Source organism: Crinia signifera, chromosome 6 (genome assembly GCF_055691185.1).
Source record: "Crinia signifera chromosome 6, ASM5569118v1, whole genome shotgun sequence".
Classification (NCBI taxonomy): domain Eukaryota; kingdom Metazoa; phylum Chordata; class Amphibia; order Anura; family Myobatrachidae; genus Crinia; species Crinia signifera.
In genome coordinates, this window is record NC_139222.1 from 253,579,431 (window position 1) to 253,602,009 (window position 22,579).

General features: G+C 45.8%; 1 protein-coding gene across 3 annotated transcripts in view; it reads left to right on the top strand.

Annotated features, from left to right (window-relative positions):
* The first annotated feature begins 18,319 nt into the window (after nt 1–18,319).
* The window catches only part of LOC146007268 (uncharacterized), a 50,688-nt gene continuing 46,428 nt past the window's right edge, over nt 18,320–22,579 (top strand). For all 3 annotated transcript variants that reach the window (XR_014444307.1, XM_083145617.1, XM_083145618.1), the window contains exons 1-2: nt 18,320–18,403; nt 20,211–20,276. The gene's annotated coding sequence lies outside the window, so the exon portion shown is untranslated. The remainder of the gene's footprint in view (nt 18,404–20,210; nt 20,277–22,579) is intronic.

Sequence of the window (22,579 nt, forward strand, 5' to 3'; positions counted from 1 at the left end):
TGTTTGAAAGATGGTAGTACACCATAGTACTACTAACTTTCCTCAGCAACGCCACCTGTCTTCAAACACAGGTACTTATTGATCCACCCTCGTACAAGTAATTAAACACAGAAAATTATTGTGTGATAAAGTCACCAGCTTCCAACGTCAAATGTGCATCAAAATTGCCCATTGTACTTATTTTTATTATAAATTCAGACCAGGTGTAAAAAATACAAAATGTGCAGCAGAATAATTGAATACAACAGTCAGTGTTCGGAAATAGCGAATTAAAGAGTTAATGAAAACAAAAAGGACATTTGTAGATTAAATTGTGCTTTGTATGGGGAAACTAAATCTAACCCAGAGTTTGCATATATTACTGGAAGTGAGTTTACAGCAACAAGCACGGTTTAAGTTCGCAGTACCATAACACGGTTTTAATCGTACCCTTGGCTTTCAGTGCAGTCTGCTGCACTTTTACTGGCCTCTCGCTGAAACATGTTAAACCTTAAATTCGGCAGCCGTTCTGTATTTTGGTCAACACTTTTATTAAACTCCAACTGACCTATGTAGACTTCTGTTCAAAAGAACAATTCAAATAATCTTTTTCCACTACATTTTTTCTTCACTGCTGACACATAGGGCCCTGTAGGTATCTGAAAATCTGCAATTCAACATTTATTTTCATAGCGCGGCATATTCCACAAACTCTATGGAATTATAGTAGTATTCAAGCTTCTTAAGGTACAGTACATGCAACCATGGATGCATCGGGAGCAAAAGATGCACCAGTCATCATCATCAACTCCAAATGTTAATGTTGCAATGATAATGTAAAAATCAGTGCTACCCTAAATTAGAAGGGATATTCTCAAGTTTTATGTGAATGCTCTTATCAGGATGCAGTCATTGTGTAGACATTTATAACGTTGACAATCATATCAACACCACATGCCAACATATTCACAATGCTGACATGTACAATGCTAACATTATGCATGGACAGGAGGATTACAGTTAGGCTGCTGCAGCACAGGGTTAGGCTATGGGAGGGTTAAGGTGAGGAACTAAGGGTAGGGTTAGGCAGTAAGGTGAGGGTTAGTGTTATGCTGAGAGATGGGAGGGTTAGGCACTAAGGGGAGGGTTAGGCTGAGGGAGGTGAGAGTTATGAACTAAGGAGAGGGTAAGTGTTAGGTTGAGGGAGGGGAGGGTTAATGTTGACTTAGGGAGGGGAGAGTTAGGATCTAAGGGGAGGTTAGTGTTAGACTGAGGGAGGGGATGGTTATAGGAACTAAGGGGAGGGTTAGTGTTAGACTGAGGGGGATGGTGGTTATAGGAACTAAAGGGAGTGTTAGGCTGAGGGAGGGTAGGGCTAGGAGCTAAGGGGAGGGTTAGCCTGATGGATGATGAGGGTTAGGATTTAAGTGGAGGGCTAGGCTGAGGAAGGGAAGGGTTAGGAACTAAGGGGAAAAGATAGGCTGCGGGACAAGGGTTAGGCTTTAAGGTGAGGGCTAGGCTGATGGAGGGTAAAATAAGGAACTAAGGGGAGGGTTAGGCTTTAAGGGGAGGGCTAGGCTGAGAAAGGCACCATGAAGAGGGTTCCGGTTAGACAGAGGGATGTTGAGGGTTAGGCACCAAGAGGAAGGCTAGGCTGAGGGAGGGAAGGGTTAGGCACTATGAGGAGGATTTGGGTTAGGCTGAAGGAGGGGTCATCACTATGAAGAGGGTTCAGGTTAGGTTGAGCCTCCCTCAACCTAACCCGAACCCTCCTCATAGAGAGTTAGGCACTAAGGGGTGGATTAGGATTTGGTTGAGGGAGCGGAAGGTAAAGCTATACACCTTTAGAATATCTTTCCATCCATTTAGTTGGTGGGTTAAAAAGAAAATCTGGTAATGTATGGGATCAACCATTTACTCACCAACACCGGAAAATGTCCAATAACAGATGTAAATTGATGTAAATTGATATAACCAATTTGTCTGAATTCCCATTTTTGTCTATTTTCCAGTTTTTGGGAGCAAATGATTGATTGTCACTTGTTCTTGTACACAGCTAGATTTTCTTTTCAACCAACCAGTTAAATGTTGGATATTTATTCTTAAGTTAATGACAATTTTAAGGCAATCCTATAGATTGTAAGCTTGCAGCAGGGCCCTCCTACCTCCAAGTCTGTCTGTTGTTACCCAGTTTGTCTTATCACTGTCTACTTTTGTAAAGCGCAACGGAATCTGCTGCCCTATATAAGAAACTGTAAATAAATAAATAAATAGGAGAGTGGTTCCCAAACTGTGTGCTGGTGTGCCTCGGGATGTTTGCATGAGTGCCCCAGGTTGGGGTTCCATGACCAAAACAAATTTTTTATGCTCAAAGTGATAAGGAAATCCCATGCTGGTGGCTGCCAATACTAAAATGTATGGACAATTAGAACCACAGCTATGTTCCCCACCACATAACTGAACCTGAGGGTGACAGTTCAGCACAACTTACTTTATTTTTATTTATCCATAAGAAACTTTTTGACTAGGGGTGGCTTGAATAAAAGCTGACATTATAGGATGCCCTGGTCAAGGAAGTTTGGGAACCACCGATATGTTTTAGGCTGCGGGAGGGAACAGTTAGGTTAAGTATTATGGTTAGGGATTAGGGATACTCTCTGCTCGGAAGTTCCACAAAATCTGGTGGAGGTCACTGTCAACTGACCACCATACCCAGATGACACTGCTGGAGCTGCCATACCAGGTACATCACCGCCATACAATTCATCTAGTATCAACATGATAAATGTGTACAAAATATACCACACCTCCTTTTCATACTGCACTTGCTTAAAATGCTACTGACCATCGTCTCCGAACAGCAATTGGAAGATATAAGTAACTTTAAATACACAGTGTGACAAATTTAGTCCAAAATCAGGATCAGTATATTTAATCATTCATTTGAAGTATGTAGTGGCTCCTTGCAGTCTTCCATTGATGTTGCCCACACTGGCAGATTCTGTTGTTTGACCCTATTACCAATTTATTGGTTCCAGAAAATAACTTGGCCACATGTGCACATTAAGGGTATGTTTCGGTAATTGAAAACCAATGCAGACCCACACTAAGATAAAGAACCGTCTGTCAGTAGATGTTATTCTGGTTGCGGTTCATATATGCGCTATATTAGCCAGTATTTGCTTTAACACACAATCACTGAATGCACCCTTTACAATCGAGTTATACCTCTTCATTCAGAATTTACAGTAGATATGATTGAAATGCCCTTCCCCTCAGAACCCAATTCAAGCTCCTCACACTTACTTACAAAGCCCGCACACATGACACTGCCATCCACCCGGTTCTTACTCCACTAATAAATGCTGCCTCTCCTGCCAATGGATTACTTCTTCCAATGCCTGGCTCTAAAATGTTGCAAGTGCTGCTCCCTACCTCTGGAACTCTCTCCTTCTCCCTATCAGACTCTCCACCTCTATATGAAACTTCAAACTGGTTCTCGTTTTTTCTTTAAAGCCATCCAACTCTCATCCTAACCGACTGCTCCATGCTCATTGTCTACCTCATCTCTGTCACAAATGTCTGTCTGCCCCTCTTCTTTAGAATGTAAGCTCTCACAAGCAGGATTCCCACTCCCATGTAATATCATCTACTCCATACTCCCTGCAACGGCACCCTTAATTGAGTGTTATGACTGCTGATGCGGCCACATTTATAAACCCCATACCTGTCTTGAATAGACTTTTAGTGTAAGTCACTGTTTTATTTTTTGTTCAATTGTTTACTTTGTAAGGCGTGGCAGACCTCTAGTGACACCTTATAACTAAAGGATAATAAGAGGGCTCCCATCGCCATCACTACATTTTAGCCAGTAGGGGGCAGTGAGGTGCGGTGAGGTCAGTGGCTGGGGCGGCTCTGGCTAGTATCAGAGCCAGATTTACACACAACACATATTTGTTTGTGAGTTATCACTATATAAATAATTTTAATAATACAAAGATGATATTTATAAGTTCTAAATACCATCTTTGCATTCTCTAATCATTTATATAGTTTATTACGATATACTGTTATACTAGAGTAGGACATATGAGACTCAATGTACCCTGACTGCATGTCACTGGTGGGCAGAGGAGGATTGGCCTGGCGGGAAACCTGGCCATTTTCCAGTGGTCTGGTCCAGACCTAGCCGCTTTCCCCCTGGCTGGGCTGCGGACCAAGCTACCGCAGTGGTTAGCGGCCACAGCGACCGACTAATGACGTTGATCTCGAGTGACGTCACCGCACACCCAAACACCCGGGACTGAGCACGAATGTTGAGTGGCTGCAGCTTGGAGGTAGACGGACTTGCCGAAGCTGGGTAGGGCCCCATGTAAGTGGCAATACCACCCCCCATAAGTGGCATTACCACCACCCACCCCACCCCCAGGCTGCTTCAAGATTTTTCCCAGGCTGGATTTATTTCCCAATCCGCCCCAGCTGGTGGGCAGTTCAAAAACACCCACGGTGCAGCAACAGGTGTGCCCTGAGCATCCGCTCCTTAATGACTGTGTAAACCGTCATTCATTTTCATTCAAGAGATACCGGTTAAGAGGTGAAACTACCATTGGTGCTGCAGGTGCAGTGCGCAATGGCCCCTGAGGACTAAGATTCCTGTAACCCACTGTTTTTCCCCATCACACTCTGCCTCCCCCCGCATCTCCCTGCCTCCTCTGCCTTTCTCTGTCACCCACTTCCGTGTTGCATATTGCGATCTTGGGTAGGGTTGGACGGGGAGGGTCCAAATTATATTTTTGCACCTGAGCCCACAACCCACTGCACAAGAGTTTGCCCTGTGTGTGTGTTTTACTGTAATATAAAGCCAGCACAATACTAGTTAAAAATGGAACGTGCCATTATGTGTTGTGCTCAGTGTTGTTCTGTGGAATCTACATAAAAAGGCTGAGTGTGTAACTATTCTACATTGAATGTTAGCCCTTCTCCCTGCTACAGACTGGCCCGGGGCAAAGTGTCATGATTTCTGAAAATTGGAGTTTATAAGCTGGAAAAACAAGGACGTAACGACCATAGGTGCAGGGAGCGCATCTGCTATGGGATCCAGAGCTGAGAGGGGCCCACCTTCCAAGTCAGAGTAACTTGGGCTATATACATTTTTTACCATTTTGCTATGGGGCCTACATAGATATAATTACGCCATGAATAATCTAGATACCCATGAAACAGGATGATTGTATTTTATGTAATGTGTCTATGGCATGTCTAGAGTATACATTAAGGGAAAAGTACTGTGTTATTCCTACAGTGTAAGGTTATCTTGGACTCCTCTATTCACAGAGACTGACGTTTTACAGCTTCTAATTTAATGGAGATGTCTCGTAAAGATGTTTTTTTTGTCTTGCGTTTTCTTTGCCTTTGTTATGTAATTCAGCTGATGAAAGGGAGAATACTTGTCTCTCAATGTTTTTGTCAGAGTCTGGTCAGGTGCTATCTGCATATCTTTCACCAGGGCATAAACTGCAGTGTCAGGGAGAGTTCTTATCATGTGACCATCAATACAGTGATAATCAGACAAGCTGAGATGATTTGTCCGTACAAAAGAGGCATTTACCTCTACAAACAGGACAGTCACTACGTGGGAGTTGGCTAATTGTCCTGAAACAGTTTGATAACAAGATAATTTGGTGAAGGGTTGCACTTTTCTTGTCATTTACTGTGGCTGCTGACTTGTATTTTCACGTCATGCCGCTGTGTGGCACACTGGATTGGGAGAACATATATTTATTTACTTGTAAAGGCCCCCATACATTAGAGTTGACTGAAAAGTGTCAAATCGCATTTGTTTCAGCTCCGATTCCGATCGAATCGGAGCTAGAGATTTATCAGATCCCGCAGACCTTGCTAGGACTGCAAACAATATATCGATGTACAATGTCTCGCTTACAATACATACGATGTATCCGATGTGATCCTGCTGCCCGGTAAGCTGAAGTTCAAGGGGGGATCATATGTGGCTTCTCTCCTCCGAGAAGTCGCAAAGTGTATGCAGGGCTTAAGTTCTGACCATTCTTGCCTACTTTTGAAAACTAGAATCAGGGAGATTACCAAAGCATTCGCCGCCCCATCAATGAGGCGTGTCACTCTGCTTAAAGGGCGTGTCTAGCTCCACATGTGGGCGTGTCTATGTTTAAATGTTTGTTGTTGCAGACTAACTATAACATTAGTAACAGTTTTGGGAAGTTTTGCAAGTATTGATGCTGTGTGCAATATGGGGTTTCTTGTTTGCAACTTATGTTTGCAGTGATAGGTCTTAACTGGGGGGGGGGGGACTAAATCTTCCGCCATGGGGGGGTTGTAGGCGCAAAATTTGTTGTTACGCCACTGCTTATGAATAGGGTAATGTCTGCACTGTAGTAGTGCCATGGAGTGCAGTTGGATGGTTGGAATACTGGCACCACCAACAATGATCATTTTTCCTTGCACCCCGTGCGCAGAAAAAATTTAATCTGCACTTCATGATGAATTCAGAATAGAATAGAACAGAGGTTCCCAAACCATGCCAAGCTACAGGTGACTTACTTTAATCATCTGTGCTGAGCCATGGCTATACATAACACTTGCACCGTTAGGGTGTCTCGGGAACCACGCTTGTGAAGCTCTGGAATAGAGTCTATTTTAATCACTTAACTCAGTGGCTCTCAACCTCGGTCCTTAAGGACCCCCAACAGTGCATGTTTTCCAGGTCACCCAGCAGGTGCACAGCAGCAGCTGATTTCTCACTGACACATTTTAAAAGATCACAGGTGGAACTAATTATTTCCCCTGTGATTCTGTGTGGAGACCTGGAAAACGTGCACTGTTGGGGCCGAGGTTGAGAACCACTGACTTAACTGATAAAAATAAGTTCAATGAAACTGGAGTTTTTCTTTAATGTTGTAGTTCCCGAACTCGGATCTCAAGACACCCTGACAGTTAAGGTTTTAAGGATATCCATGCTTAAGCACAAGTTACGTAATACCTCATTCAGCTTAATTATATACTTAACTATATACTATCTGTGCAGAAGCATGGAAATCCAGAAAACCTGGAATGTTAGGGTGCCTTGAGGAATGAATTTGGGAAGCTCTGCTTTAATAGATATATAATGTACATACATGACTCTCACATCATCCATATTATACATGTTTATTTGAACTGAAAATGAGGTCTGTTAGATGTCTGCAGCCTGCAGAAAACCACCAAGGATTGCGATGTAAGACTTGCCAGTTAGGAGGATGAGAGACATGGATATATAGGTGCAGCAAAATAAATTCTAATTTGTGTGTTTCCTGGCTCTTCAAAGAGTTATGGCACATTACTATCCTATGGTCCACTTACTGTAAAGCTGGACATACGGGATTTGGGCACTTCCCATCTGATTCCGACGCATCGGGCCAAGAAATCGGATGAAAAGTGTCAAATATCATGTTTCAGATCGTATGCGACTTCTGCCCTCAGGGAAGTCGCATCAATGTTTGGGGACCTTTAAACGAAATGGTCAAAGTGGAAGCTACCCATGTGATCGAAGAGGCTGCTATGTCACAAGTAACACCTTGCTTTGTGCCCTGTACCTGTCCTGTGCTACGTAAATGGATGTGTTACCCAGGAAGGAAGCTCCCTCTTATTAAAAAAGAGGCTTTGAGGCCGTGTCCTAAAGGTCAAACGGAGGCTCAGTGCAAATGACCTCTCTTCCAGACTGGTTGATAATGGTTTCCTCAGACTTGCGCTCTACAAAGGGAAGCATAAGTGTCAATTGCTCACAGCAAGTGTTATACTACATGGCTATTAAGGAACAGGTATACCCCTAATTCATGTCAATGACAGGAAATCAAGTGCTCTGTACAGTACACTGAAGATCTCGTCTTTTGAAGCAAAGCTACATGAGCTGTATACAAACCTGAGCATTGGCCTTCTTCTTAGAAGGTATAGTTGAAGGAGCGACTAATACACGCAAAGTACACGGGAGGGATAGGTCATCTCTAACAATCAACCTCTGGTCAAGATGACCTTATTAAATGCCTCCTCTGTTTGGCTTCCAAAAAGATAGGGTGTTTGGGCCTTCTCTGGTATCATATAAGTGCTAGGGTAGAGTAACAGGGACATTTAAGCTAATTACATTTTAAGGAAATGAGGAATGGGAAGGGGACTTGACAACCCACTGATCACCGAACTGGGGGCATGGAGACGCTCAAAAAACACTGATCGTGGCCCCCAACATCAGAACCCTGAATCAGACTCAAGGTGTGTTCCAGACACAAAGGGGCAGATTTATTAAGCCAGGTGAAATAATAAAGCGGCTGGGGAATAAAGCACCAGTCGGCCCCTAACTGTCATTTTTAAATCCAGCCTGTAAAGTGCCAGTAAGGGGCTGATTGCCCGCTGCATTATCACCTTCCACTTTATCACTTCACCAGGCTTCATACATCTGCTAGTCAGTTACAAATTAAAATTTGAATTCCAACAAAACTATACAGTTTGCATTTGTCGCTATAATATTCAGTCCTAAACTAGGGTCGCTGTTTACTAAGTCATTGATGCAAATAGAGTGTTTGGCTGGAGATGGAAGAGTTAATTACAGCTTCCACAGGTAGAATCCAAGTGATAGAGGAAGAGAGTTACCATGGCGTTCACAATTTGTCTGCAACACTGAGGAGAGGGGTAAGCGGTTAACGAAGCAGCTAACGACAGAGAGGACTGCACATGCAAATGTGGCAATTAACCCGTCCATCTCCAGACAAAACCCTTCTGTGATAATTTGAGATGAAACAAGTACTCCTTGTTTTATAGCCAAAACTGATGAATCACATCACAGACTTGCGTGCTTGCACTGAGAAGTCTCAGAGCGGGGTTGCACAGATTGTGTGATGGTTAGCATGATTGCCTCACTGCACCGAGGTCATGGGTTCAATTCTCACCATGGTCGGAACTGTGTGGAGTTTGTACGTTCCACGTGTGCTTGTGCAGGATTCCTCCAACATGCCAAATATACTCAGGTATTTAATTGGCTCCTGATATAAAAAAATTAACCCTAGTGTGTATGTTATACATGTATTTAGGGCAGGGTGTTGGGGCAAGTGGTTCTTATATGCGGTTTCTACTTTTTTTTTTTAAGAAGTTAATTATAACCTTGCAATAAACATCAGGGGAAAAGGTCAACTCTTTAACTTCAGAGGACGGACTGAACGTCATGCCATCCTCACCAGTTCAACGCCCTATTAACAAGTGTTGGCTGCCGAGGATGCTCATTAAGCCTCTCTTGACTTTTTGCCATCACAGGCAATTTCCTTGAAAGGGGCGGCAGGCTCGTACATTTTTTTTTTTTAATATAAGGATGTGAAAATGACCCAGATGAATAGAGCTAGGGGATACAATTCACACACTCCCGTTGTCTTTGTTAGACCCTTGCACCTTTTTTTGAAAAGAATTTCGAGCCGACTTTTTGTATTCAACGAAAGGGAACCGTTCCAGTGGCAGAAAGTGTGATTTCCTTCATAAAATCATTCAACTTTAACTGGAGAAAGACAAACAAATTGTTGGCTCGCACAACATACAAAGATCAAGTGACAACTACCCGAGCCGCCACAGAAAGTGGATGTAAAGTTTCCCATCCATATATACAGTGAGCGCTCAGAGGCTCAGCAGTTTCCATGTTAGGGGATGTACTGTATAATGTTCTGTGCTATCTATCTATCTATCTATCTATCTATCTATCTATCTATCTATCTATCTATCTATCTATCTATCTATCTATCTATCTATCTATCTATCTATCTATCTATCTATCTCAGTTAAGGCAATGTTGCCTAATTAATCTTATGGTGTGTACAAGCGGTGAGATTCCCTTGATATCCAACTTAAGATTTGATTGCTATGCAATCTTTGCTATCTCTGTACTATTTACATAAAATTCATGCTATCTACATTCGATTTGCTCTATATAGTCATGAGTGGGTAACAATAGCTCCGCATCCCCGCGGTAGCGGGGAGGTGCTGTGTACGTGCGGGCGCCAGGGGGCTGCTGGGCTATTGTAACGCCACCACCACAGACCCGCAGATTTGATTGTATATGTCAGGGCCGAAACTAGGGTTTCTGGTGCCCGGGGCAAGACATACATTTAGTGCCCCCCCCCCCCAAAAAAATTATATATATTTTTATTTTTTTTGTTCAGAAGCAGGCACACATTTGGCATTTGGTTTTGCACAGAAAGAAAAACATTAATCAGAAGCCATTTATGTGCTTACAGACAGCAGAAGGTGACATTAAATTAGGGCATGTTTTTTTTTTGGGGGGGGGGAGTGGTGTGGTCACATAGTAGTATCAATTCACATTATAGAACACACCGTAATGCCCAGTACTCATTCCAGCACACACCGTAATGCCCAGAGCACATTACACCACAAACCGTAATGCCCGGAGCACATTACACCACAAACCGTAATGCCCAGTACACATTATAGCACACACCATAATGCCCAGTACACATTATAGAACACACCGTTATGCCCAGTACACATTATAACACACACCGTAAGGCCCAGTACACATTATAGCACACACCATAATGACCAGTACACATTATAGCACACACCATAATGCCAAGTACACATTATAGCACACACCGTTATGCCCAGTACACATTGTAACACACACCGTAATGCCCAGTACACATTATAACACACACCGTAATGCCCAGTACACATTATAGCACACACAATAATGCCCAGTACACATTATAGCAGACACCGTTATGCCCAGTACACATTATAACACACACCGTAATGCCCAGTACACATTATAGCACATACCGTAATGCCCAGTACACATTATAGCACACACCATAAGGCCCAGTACACATTATAGCACACAACGTTATGCCCAGTACACATTATAACACACACCGTAATGCCCAGTACACATTATAGCACACACCGTAATGCCCAGTACACTTATAGCACACACCGTTATGCCCAGTACACATTATAACACGCACCGTAATGCCCAGTATATATTATAGCACATAAGTGCTGCTTACCTACATGCTTGATGCCAGAGGTTATATGCTCATTGCAGGGGTTACATGCTTGATGCCAGGGGTTACATGCTTGATGCCAGGGGTTATATGCTTGATGCTAGGGGTTACATGCTTGATGCCAGGGGTTACATGCTTGATGCCAGGGGTTATATGCTTGATGCCAGGGGTTACATGCTTGATGCAGGGGTTACATGTTGGTTGGTGCATGGGGATCGCCACAAGGGGTGGGGGCATTTTATGGCCGTTGCTGGGGGAAGGGAAGCATTTTGTGGTCGTTGCCCAGGGGTTGGAGAAGCTGGCATGTTGCTCAGCAGGCTGTCAGTGCGGCGGGGGACTGGATGTGACTGGAAGAGCTGACAAGCTGCTCTTCTAGCCACATCCAGTCCCCCGCTGCGCTGACAGCCCGCTCACCTCTTCTGAGAGCGGCTGTCAGCTTTCATAGCCGCATCGCGTCCCGTCCCCCCCGCGCTCAGCAGTGGCATTGACTTACATTGTGGGGGGCGGGCGGGTGGCCAAAGGACACACGCACGAGTCTGTGTGTGACTGTAACTCAACCCGCTCAGGGCGCGCAGCGGCAGCAACTAGGAAAACCTGCAGTGATTGGCTGCCGGGCGGCCACTGAGCAATGATTGGGTCCCCGGCGGCCGCTGCAGTGATTGGTTCAGGTGCAGCACAGCGCGTCCTTGGGGACCCCTTCAGTTTTAAAAACTGAGTCCCCGGGGACAGTGACAGTATTGCGCCCCCCCCCCTCCAGCGCCCGGTGCGCGTGACCCCACAGCCCCCCCTAGTTACGGCCCTGTATATGTCCCGGCTCCCCTCCGCTGCGGTCCCGGCTCCCTCCTGGCCTGTTCTTATGGTATGGAGACGGACCATCATAAAATGTCCGCCTCCATATAGCAGACTGTTCTCTGAAACTGTCTGCTGTATGGGGGCGGACATTTTGTGATGGTCCGTTTTTCATTACAGAAGTCAGGAGCGGAGGGGAGCCGGGACTGCACAGACGAAAAGTTCTGTGGGTCCTTGGACCGAGCGGGAAGCATAATGCGTAATGCGTGTCCCCTCGGGGGGCTCACTTTGCTCGCCACGCTTCGGGCTCAGTGGCTTGCTGCGCTTGCCACACTATATAAAATCAACTCCACGCCGACGTGGATAGTGGGGGTATGAAAAGGTCGGAGGACGCGTACCGCCGCCCCTCGCGGGCTCGCTGCGCTCGCCACGCTTCGGATTCACGTTCATACTGGGGGCGACGTGGGGGTGCATTTAACATTGTAAGCACCCATTAGGGTGCTTATACAATTTATAATCACATACAATGCATACAATGCCATACAATTTTAACATTGTATGACATTGGGGAACATCGCGGGACATCGCATCGCATCGCATCGCATGCCTTATGGTCTGCGATGTGATGGGCGCCGTGATAATATACAAGTACCGAGACCCAGTTATATATACATGATAGCCCAGATATATATTTAAATATGGACATTTGCATTTTGTTAATTAGAAATAGTAAAACCACAGTCTAAAGGGCGAAAAAAAGAATTGGAAGGGAAAATCATTACAACCCGGAGTTGTTCCTTAAAATTGACGCATTAATTATGGCAAAGGACAGCTCTTGCATTAAGAGCTGTCCTTTGCGGTGCGGCTCCCCCCTCCCTCCCTTACCTGGTGCTGCTGCTGCTGCACCGGGCTATCCTCCTCTCTGCACCCGGAAGAGGATCATAGTGCAGGGAGGAGGAGGTCACAGGTTCGGGCAGCACAGCTCTGTGCTGTGCGAACACAGGTGAGGGGGGGTCGGTTCGGGGCAGCAGGGGGTCGGTGCGGGGCGGTGGTGGGTCGCGGTAGAAGCCCATAGGCTTCAATAAGGCATCGCCAGATTTTTCTGGCGATGCCCCCCATCACCCGGCGGGGGATGTTTAGAGCATCCCAAAATGCGGTAAAAACTTGATAATGGGGGTTTTACCGCATTTTTAGTTTAGAGAATCTCCCCCATTATAGCTTCACATTGGTCCTCCTGCTCAATACTCCCCTACCCCCAATTCTGCAGCCATTTTGGAAAGGCGAATACACATGTACATCCACACCCAAAAAAATATGAAAATGTCATATCAACCTTTTCCCCATGTCAACCCTTTGGTGTCGATCTATCGAATGTCTAACTAGACACTCTCAACCCTATGATCCATACCCTTCTTTACATCAACTCCTGATGAAGGCAAGTCCAATGCTTGGTTTCAGAGGGAGAGGAATTAGCAGCAGCAGGGGCATCTGAGGAAAACTTACTTCACAGAAAGGGTAGTGGATAAGTGGAATAGCCTCCCATCAGAGGTGGTAGAGGCTAAGAAAGTAGAGCAGATTAGACATAAGGACATCCTTACAAATAAATCAAATAGAGTTTAAGGTAACCATATGGTTAAAAAAGGGGCAGACTAGATGGGCCAAATGGTAATTATCTGCCATCAAATTCTATGTTTCTAATGTTTCCTTATAAGCCAGATATTTTCCCGAACACCTGCTGGCTGTGTGCTGCTATGTAGTTGCATAGCTTGAACTTACTTTGACTGAAGCTGTGTTTGGTAGTGTAATACTATAAGTAAGAATACTCCCTTAGTAATTATCCCGGCAGCAAGCACAGCAATGAAACACACAACCTCTTCATGCAGGGTGCATAGATCATAAGGTATCCTATTAAAAGCTTCTCTTCAGACATGAAAATACATGTACAGAAGTAAAAGTGAGAATAGTACATTATCATTACACCAAGAGGAACGTGATTGCAATATGATTCAGCCATGGGACCTTATTCAGACCTGATCGCACAGCTGCTAATTTGCAGAGCTGGGGGCAATCAGATAGCCGCCTCCCCGCCAGAGTGAATCCCGCCCTGTGCAAGTCAGCAAATTGCTTGGCAGGACTTGTGTAAATATTGCTGGCCTGCAAATAGATGCAAATCCAACCAACAAATGATTTATACACTGTGTGCAGACTGATCTGGGCCAGAGCTGACGTCACATGACTTCCCTTCAAACACTTGGGCACGTCTGCATTTTCCCTGTTGCAGATGGGGTGGGGGGGACGGACGGACTGGGATGAACTCACTAGCCTGACCAGGAGTCTCCAGGAAGCCTACGTACTGATAGTAAAGAGGCTTATGGTGGAATGACGCCAGCACATAGGTGCCGATTCTGTGGGTGCTTGAGGGCCCAAGCACCCACGGAAATTGATGAGCACCCACCCGCCCGTGTCCCACTGCACTCCCCCTCCCTTGTCGATGGCACATGTACTGTGTGGGCATTTATGTACCTGCACTGTGGGGGCATTTATGTATTTGGCACTGTGGGGCATTTATATATTTGGCACTGTGGGGGCATTTATGTATTTGGCACTGTTGCCATAATTTGAATATTGGAGACAACTGTGCTGCGTAATATAAATCAGTATTATTTTGTGGCCACGCCCCTTTCCCATGAAGCCACTCCCCTATATTTTTGGCTTGAGCACCCACCTGCAAAAACATAAATCGTCACCTATGCGCCAGCAACAAGTGGTAATAGGGCTTCCGGTGCTTAGGAGACTAATACCCCTTTTACACCTAAATCACGGATCCGACCCGGCATTTGGAACACGGATCCAAGCCAGGTCAGATCCGGGATTTGCACCGTTTACACTGTGGCACCTCTGTCTGCACAGTACAGCAGACAGCAGTGGAGGCTGTGTGCGCCGGACCTACATGTTGACCGCAGGATGCTGCTGTTCGGGGGGTTGGGCTTCCCCCATTGCTGTAAACGGGAGCCGGGTCTGATGACCTGGCGAACCCGTCTACACTGCCCCCTACCCAGGTCCTGCCCGTGTTATACCCTGGTCAGGACCTGGGTAGAAGTCCAGTGTAAAGGGACATGGGTTAACCCCTTTTACACCGCCACTGGCCCAGGTCCACTAGGGAAAAACCCGGGGTTTTTGCGGCGGTGTAAAAGGGGCATTACTGAAGCTAAAACGGCAGATCATGGTGCAAGGTCACTGCTGCTGGTTTTATGTTTGGCCTATGAAGCCGCCAAGAGTTGAGGCCCTTTAAAGTTCTCCGGACCTCAGGTCACTCTCTAACTTTCAGCTTAATGTCTGTGTGCTTCATACATCATACATCAGGAGTTAGCAGAAGAACAAATTAAATAGTGATTTATGTCACCTAAACACCAGGCTCAGTGTCTAGCATGCTGCTTTTGGCATTAGTTTAGATACCATGTAAGATGCGGCTTAAACTAACATCCATCAAGGAGGAAAATAATTATTGTTTGTGTCATACAACACCTGTTTTTACAGCATTCCTTAGCTCGGTTAAACTGAAGACATGCTGAAACTCTCCGCTGAATTTCATGTCTGACAGGTGCCCCGGGCCATTGTCTCCCAAACACCTTCACCTTTGTCTCTTGTTTACCCCTGTGTTTGTTTTTCTTGTTTAGTTAGCTTTCCATTTTATATTATGCAATGTGCGTAATATTACAATATCAGGTTTTTTTTAATACCCTACATAGTTTGATTTTGTCCTAAAAAGAGCACATTTGTATAGTAAACAGCTGTAATGTTAAAAAGACAAAAGTTGACGCCACATATTTTCCTTTGAAGTGTTCTCTTGATTACAGGCTAGGTCAACAATTTGGCAATGACCTAGTGCTGACATATTGGGCAATGTTTTAGCAACTGTGCAGAACATAACATGACATAATAGGGCAGACTTATGGTGCTCTCCCGGGAGTAGTTGGCAGGCGTGGCCATTGGCTAGTACTGTTAGCTCTATCAGACACGGTTCTATTGGATATTCCAAGTAATCCGCTCATCAACAAAGACTGAAACACATATTCGACTCTAAGGGCGAGATGTACTAAGCCTTGAAAAGTGATAAAAAATAAACCACCAACCAATCATCTCATACTTGTAATTTTTCAAACACAGCCTGTAACATGGCAGTTCCAAGCTGATTGGCTGGTGGTATATCACTCTCCATTTTATCACTTTTCAAGGTTAGTACATCTGGCCCTAATTGGTTAAGCCAATCGTTTAGCAGCGAGCGAGCGCTGCTTAGCGAGCGGAACTGAATCAGACCCAGGGCGAGATGTACTAAAGGGAAAATGCGGTAAAACCCCCGTTTTACCGCATTTTCCTATGTACTAAAACCCGTTCGCAGCCGTTTCGCAGGGCAGGGTATCGCCACCTTTGGGTGGCGATACCCTATAGAAGCCTATGGGCTTCTTTTCGCCGCCCGCCGCGTCGCCGCAACCCGCCGCCTCGCCGACCCCCCCTTTCCCCCCTCCCTTGGGCTTACCTTCTTGCAGGTCCTCCTGGACCCCGGAAGGTAAGCCCTTCCTCCCCCTAGCAACGCAGCCGGACGTCCTTCCGGCTGCAGGGGGAGGAGGAAGCGCCGGGGACAGCTTGCTTAGCTGTCCCCGGCGTGAAAACTGCAGAAGCCGGCTGGGAGGTGACGGAGACCCCCCGCAGACCACAGTACAGGTATCGCGGGGGGCCTCCGTCACCGCATCGCGATGCCAGCCGCATATGTTAGTACATATGCGGCGGCATCGCGGCGGGGGGGCGCGAAGGGCGGCGATGTATTTTAATACATCCCGCCCCCAGTGTGTATTAAGATCTGATAAAAGGAACTTATAATAATTAATACAAAAATAGAGATATGATTGAGCTCAGGCAGCCATGAAGGGGAGGGGGGGGGGGGTTTGACATTCATAATGTTTACATGAGAATGTAGGCCCAGTCATAATGTCGACATGAAGCAGATCAACATGGACCATGTCGACACTTATTAATGATCAACATGATAGAATGTTAACATATTTTCCCTGTTGGCAGTGATTTATCTTCTCCTGACGGCTCCAGCAGCATCTTCGGGCTTCCAAGGGTCATGTGACTCATCTCATGGAGAGGCGAATAAGATGGGTACACTGGCCATATCCCTAACCGTCTCTCTAGTCTCTAGAGCCTAATGCCTAATCCTAAACTGGACCCTTTATTCAGCCTGTTAACTTTTGTGTCCCTAGTAGGATGCATGTCAATCCCGGGATCTGGATTGGCAGAATCCCAGGATTTAGGGCATTTTTGGCTGGGATTTGAACTCCGGGATTGGAGACTTCAATCCCAGGATTACGGAATCGAAATACGCATGCACATTTGATCAACTTCTCCCGTGCAGCGCTGAGTGCAAGCAGCGCTCAGCTCAGGCGCTGCCTGGCAACAAGATCATGTGACTGAGCAGCGTGATGCATCTGCTTGGACTCTGTAGTAACCTGCCTCCTCCCTGGCCCGCCGAGTCTGCCAGGATTCACCTCGCCTCCTCTCCCATACCCTCCAACATGACCCATTCCATTAGGTACAAAGGGGTAGATTTATTAATATTGGCCTAAGGTTACTTAAGGGCGCAGGTTCGCTTCACCACTTTATCGTGGTGAAGAGAACCTGTCTATCGCCCTAATCTATTAATGCTCGACTGTACGTTATGGGAGTGCGCTATCCCCTCCTGCTGGGGATACGCTTCCTCCCATAACGTTTGTGCGCTCCCCCCTCTCCCGAGTACTGCGCATGCGCCGGTTACCTTATCAGGCGATGTGTACCCGGCGCATGCGCAGATACATCCGTCGCACGGCGGGGACCAGCAGGCGCCGGGGAGAGAAACCTCTGTCAGCCTGGCAGAGGACCAATAAAGTTTTTTTAGTGAACAAAAAAAAAAACACTCCGTTTAAACTACTACACAGCGCCAGAAAAATCCGGCGCTATGTACAAGAGCTAAAAGCAGCAGCGCGTGGCCACAAAGGATGTTGATAAATAAGGTATGAGGCAGGCGCCCACTTCCCCCTAAAGTATATACGTTACCCCCCCCCTCCCCCATAGCGCCGAGCGTTACACACCCGCATCGCGGGTGTCATAAATGAAGTGAAGCGTTATCCCCTGCTTTAGCGTGCGGGGATAACGCATATGCCCCACAGCGCTGCTTCATAAATCTACCTAAAAATGCTCTGTTTCTGAACTTACTTGCCAGTGGCAGTTGCAGAGATGGGGCTGCGGCACAGTCCAATATTCTTATAGGGGAGCCACACCAACTGCCACCTCAATCATCACTGTCCTGAACTCACTGGCAGTTGATGTGACCCCCCTCTTTGAAATTTGGACTGTGCTGGAGTCCAACCTCTGTAACTGCCACTGGCAGGGAAGTCCAGAAACAGAGCATTTTGTACCTAATGGAATGGGTCATGTTGGAGGGTATGCTCTCCCACCCGCCACTGTGTACAGGGCCTGGCTACCGGCTGTCTCCTTTCTCCTGCTCTCCCACCTCTCCTGTGGCCAGAGAGGTAACAGATGCAGCAGTGGGTATATCAGGAGGCCAATCCTGGGATTGCCAGTTTTTCAATGTCAAATCCCGGGATCTAAAAAAATGACCCAGGATTGGCCTCCCTAGTCCCTAGCCTAACCCATTTAGTGAAATTCTGAGAATGATGGGATTTTACTAGGGTTACCACCTCATCCCTTTAATTCTGGACACATATTAATTACACAGGTTCTGTGGCTGGCTGACTTCAAGACTCCATTTCACCTGGTTTTAAACTGCCACAGAACCTGTGTAATTAATATGTGTCTGGAATTAAAGGGATGAGGTGGTAACCCTAGATTTCACATGTCAACATTTCATATGTTGATATTGTGAACATGACAACATTCTGAGACTAAGGGGTAAATTTACGAAAAAACTTCTAAAAATGAAAAATGTGATGTTGCCCATAGCAACCAATCCGATTCTGTACTTCTCTATTAAATCCTAGCAAATGATAGACAGAATCTCATTGGTTGCTATGGGAAACATCACCTCTTTTCATTTTTAGACGCTATAGTAAATGTACCCCTAAGTGTGTTGCTTTTGTTGACCATTGGTTTTACCGCATTTTCAAATGTACTAACACCCGGCCGCCGCGTCTTCACCGGGCAGGGTATCGCCGCCCAAAGCCCATAGAAACCTATGGGCTTCTTATCAACACCTGCTGCCTCCCGCCGCCTCAGCCGCAGATGCCGACCCCCCTCCCCTGGCTTACCTTCCTCCAGGTGCTCCTGGACCCGAAGGTAAACTCCTCCTTCCCCTAGCAACGCAGCCGGAACTCCTTCCAGCTGCAGGGGGGAGGAGGAGGAGGCGCCGGGGACAGCCTGATTGGGCTTCCCGGCGTGGGGGGAGGTGGAGGCGCCCAGGGATGTGATGGAGACCCCCCCCGCACACCACATCACAGGTATCGCGGGGGCCTCCTTCACCGCATTGCGATGCTAGTTGCGTATGTTAGAACATAGGCGCTAGCATCGCTGCGGTGGGGTGGCGAGGGGCAGCGATGTATTTTAATACATCCCGCCCCTAATCCTTATGTCAAACCTTCTAAAGAGGAAAAGTGAAGAAGAGTCCAGCTATTATTCTATAGAATGTACTAGATGACTGATATCTAAAATTTGACTGGGTGTCAGTGGCAACTTGTCCTCTTTAGGATGCGTGATGCATCTACCCCCAAGAGGGTTCAGAGTTACAATGAAGCAGGTCCTCAAACCATTTGCAAAGAAGAACGATTTAGAATCTGCCAGCTCCGAAGCTCCCAGGAGGAACTGAGTTTGCTTAGCATTTGGAACACTTGCAGTTATAGGTATTGATGCAACAGCCCACATTTATTGCCATGATGTAGACTGTTCATATTGTCAGACATTATTCCATTGCCATTACTAGAACGTATGGTACCTACCATATATCTCCTTGTTTCACAGGCTTGGTAGACAATTATAATGATCAGAGGAAAAATATATCATTGATCCTTTTCACCCCCAAGTGTATAACATACCACTCCGACATATAACGTGACTTTGAACTAGGTCTCTTAGTCAGTGTGTAACATTTCAGTGCTGATTATTAATGATGCCTTTTGGGCCAATGATTTAGAAGCAAAGGTATCTCCGGCTCGCCATATTGAATATCATACACAGGTGACACAAGGCGAATTCACTTACATCTACATGACAGCGGCACTGACTTCATAAATTTGAGAGAAAAATCTGTTTTATGAATGAGAGCAGGTCCTGGAAGGCATGCAACATATCCTTTTAAAGGATCTTGTATTCTTCCTATTTCCTCAGGCACTGAACGTATAGAGAACCCTACTTTCAGGATAATCACATGGGAGGATTTACAAACATATATGGGTAAGTGCAATTAAAGGGGATGTTCAATGCTGGGCTGCACACATATTGGACAGTTACAGTAGCCACAACTGTACCTGGGCTACATTAGGAATCTAATACCCCTTTCGCACCAGAAAATGCAGGGACCCACCCGGGAATATGGCCCAGGGATCATGCCGGGCCATTCCCGGGTTGGCCCCTTTCACACCAGAAAAGTCCCTGCATTTTCTTAGAGGTGGGAGGAGGCGGGCAGTTGGCGGGATGGCGGCGTAATGGCGGCGGAGGTGGGCAGGAGGTGGAGAGTACTCCCCCAGGCTTGCTGGTCCTTGGTGCAGGCCGGGGATCCACACAGGAGGCAGACGCGGATGACAGGTCAGACGGCGGGCACAGTTGACGCAGCTCACCGGCTGCAGTGAGGGCGCCGGAGAGCTGTGTCATCTACATACGCCACCTGTCCTGTCATCTGCACCCGCCGCCTGTCTGGGTCCACTTATGACAGCATGCACTGAGGACCGGAAGCCCAGGTGTGTACCCCCTACCCCTTTCACACCGGCCAGGACCCCAGGTTGAACTCGGGAACAACCCTGCTCCATAGCAGAGTTGAAATCCCAGAAAATTTTCACCAGTTGTTCCCGGGCCCAACCCGGGAATTTAGGTTGGTGTGAAAGGGGTAGTATTTGCTCCTCTCCCGTGGCAGAATCACCCACATGAATATACAGTAGGTGTGTATATTATTATTATTATTATTAATAATAATAATAGTACCTTTTCTTGCATCTATATAGTGTCATTTATTGACCTCTATAGGGTCATTATATAGTTGGAGGATTCCATGTATGGTCAAGAATGTATGGACATCATCTATAGCGTAGTACAAAATTACATTATGTTAGGCAATATGGATGGCAAAATTAGGTCAAGAGTTAAATTTCTAATAATCATCCATTTGATGAGATGAGATTCAACTTTATTGTCATGACCCCAATACATCAGAGCAACAAAATTGAGTTTTACATCCATCCGAATCACAGTATACAACAATAAAACCTATGTTACAATATCCAACCATCCCTCAACCCAAAGTACAATTTAATTCTAAAATAGCCCTAGGGAAAAAACTATTCCTCATCCTATTCGTCCTACTCCTAATACGACTAAAACGCCTACCTGAAGGCAATAATACAAACAGTCCATTAGCCGGATGAGTCCTATCCTTTCAAATATTATGCGCCTGATGCAAACAGCGCTTACTCTGTATATCCTCTACTGCTGGAAGGGGAGTTCCTATTATCCACTGCACCAATTTTACTACCCGCTGAATTGACTTCCGCTCTACAACCGCTCCCATACCAAACTGCGATACAACTTGTCACAATGTCACAATACAGTTCTGCAAAATAAGTAGTGGTAATTGGTGTCTTTTCAAGATTAGAAAAAAAAGGTGTTGATGAGGCTTCTTCAATAAGCACTCGATATTTCTAGACCATAACAGGTCATCAGAAATTCTGTTCCGTTATTATTACTAATAAGTCCTATCACCATTGTATCCTCTGCAAACTAATAATAATATTTGACTTATGAACCGGTTTGCAGTCAGAAGTAAAAATAGAATAAAGAAACGGGCTCAGTTCACAGCCCTGTGGTACCCCTGTATTTAATATAACCAGTGCAGAACTGATAGATCCTGAGCCCGAAGCGTGGCGAGCGGACGCGGATTACTTTACATGTATTCTGCGTGCGCTCGCCACGCTTTGGGCTCGGTGGCTCGCTGCGCTCGCCACACTATATAAAGTCTACTCCATGTGTAGTTGGATAGTGGGGGTATAAAATCACCCATGGGTGACTATACAATTAAAAATCGGTTCTTAACAATGAAAAATCGCATCGCATGAATTGTATGCCATTATATTGCATGCGATGCGATGAAAAAATCGGATATTACATAAGTACCAAAAAGTCTCCAATCCAATTACACATGGAACTATCAATCCCCAGATCCAAAAGTTTGAGAATTATCTTAGTTGGTATAACCGTATTAAACTATGTACTGAAGTCGACGAACAACAGTAAGACGTACGCGTTATTCTTATCCAGATGTGCCAGTACAGAATGCATCAGCAGAGAGACTGCATCATCAGTACATCTATTGGTGTGATATGCAAACTGGAATGGATCTAAGGTCGGTGAAAGACTGGCCTTTAGATGTACCAACACCAGTCGTTCAAAGCACCAGTCGTTCAAAGCATGATAATCGGTGTGAGTGCCACAGGGCGGAAGTCATTCAAATCTGTCAGACTTGAACTTTTTGGCACTGGAATAATGGT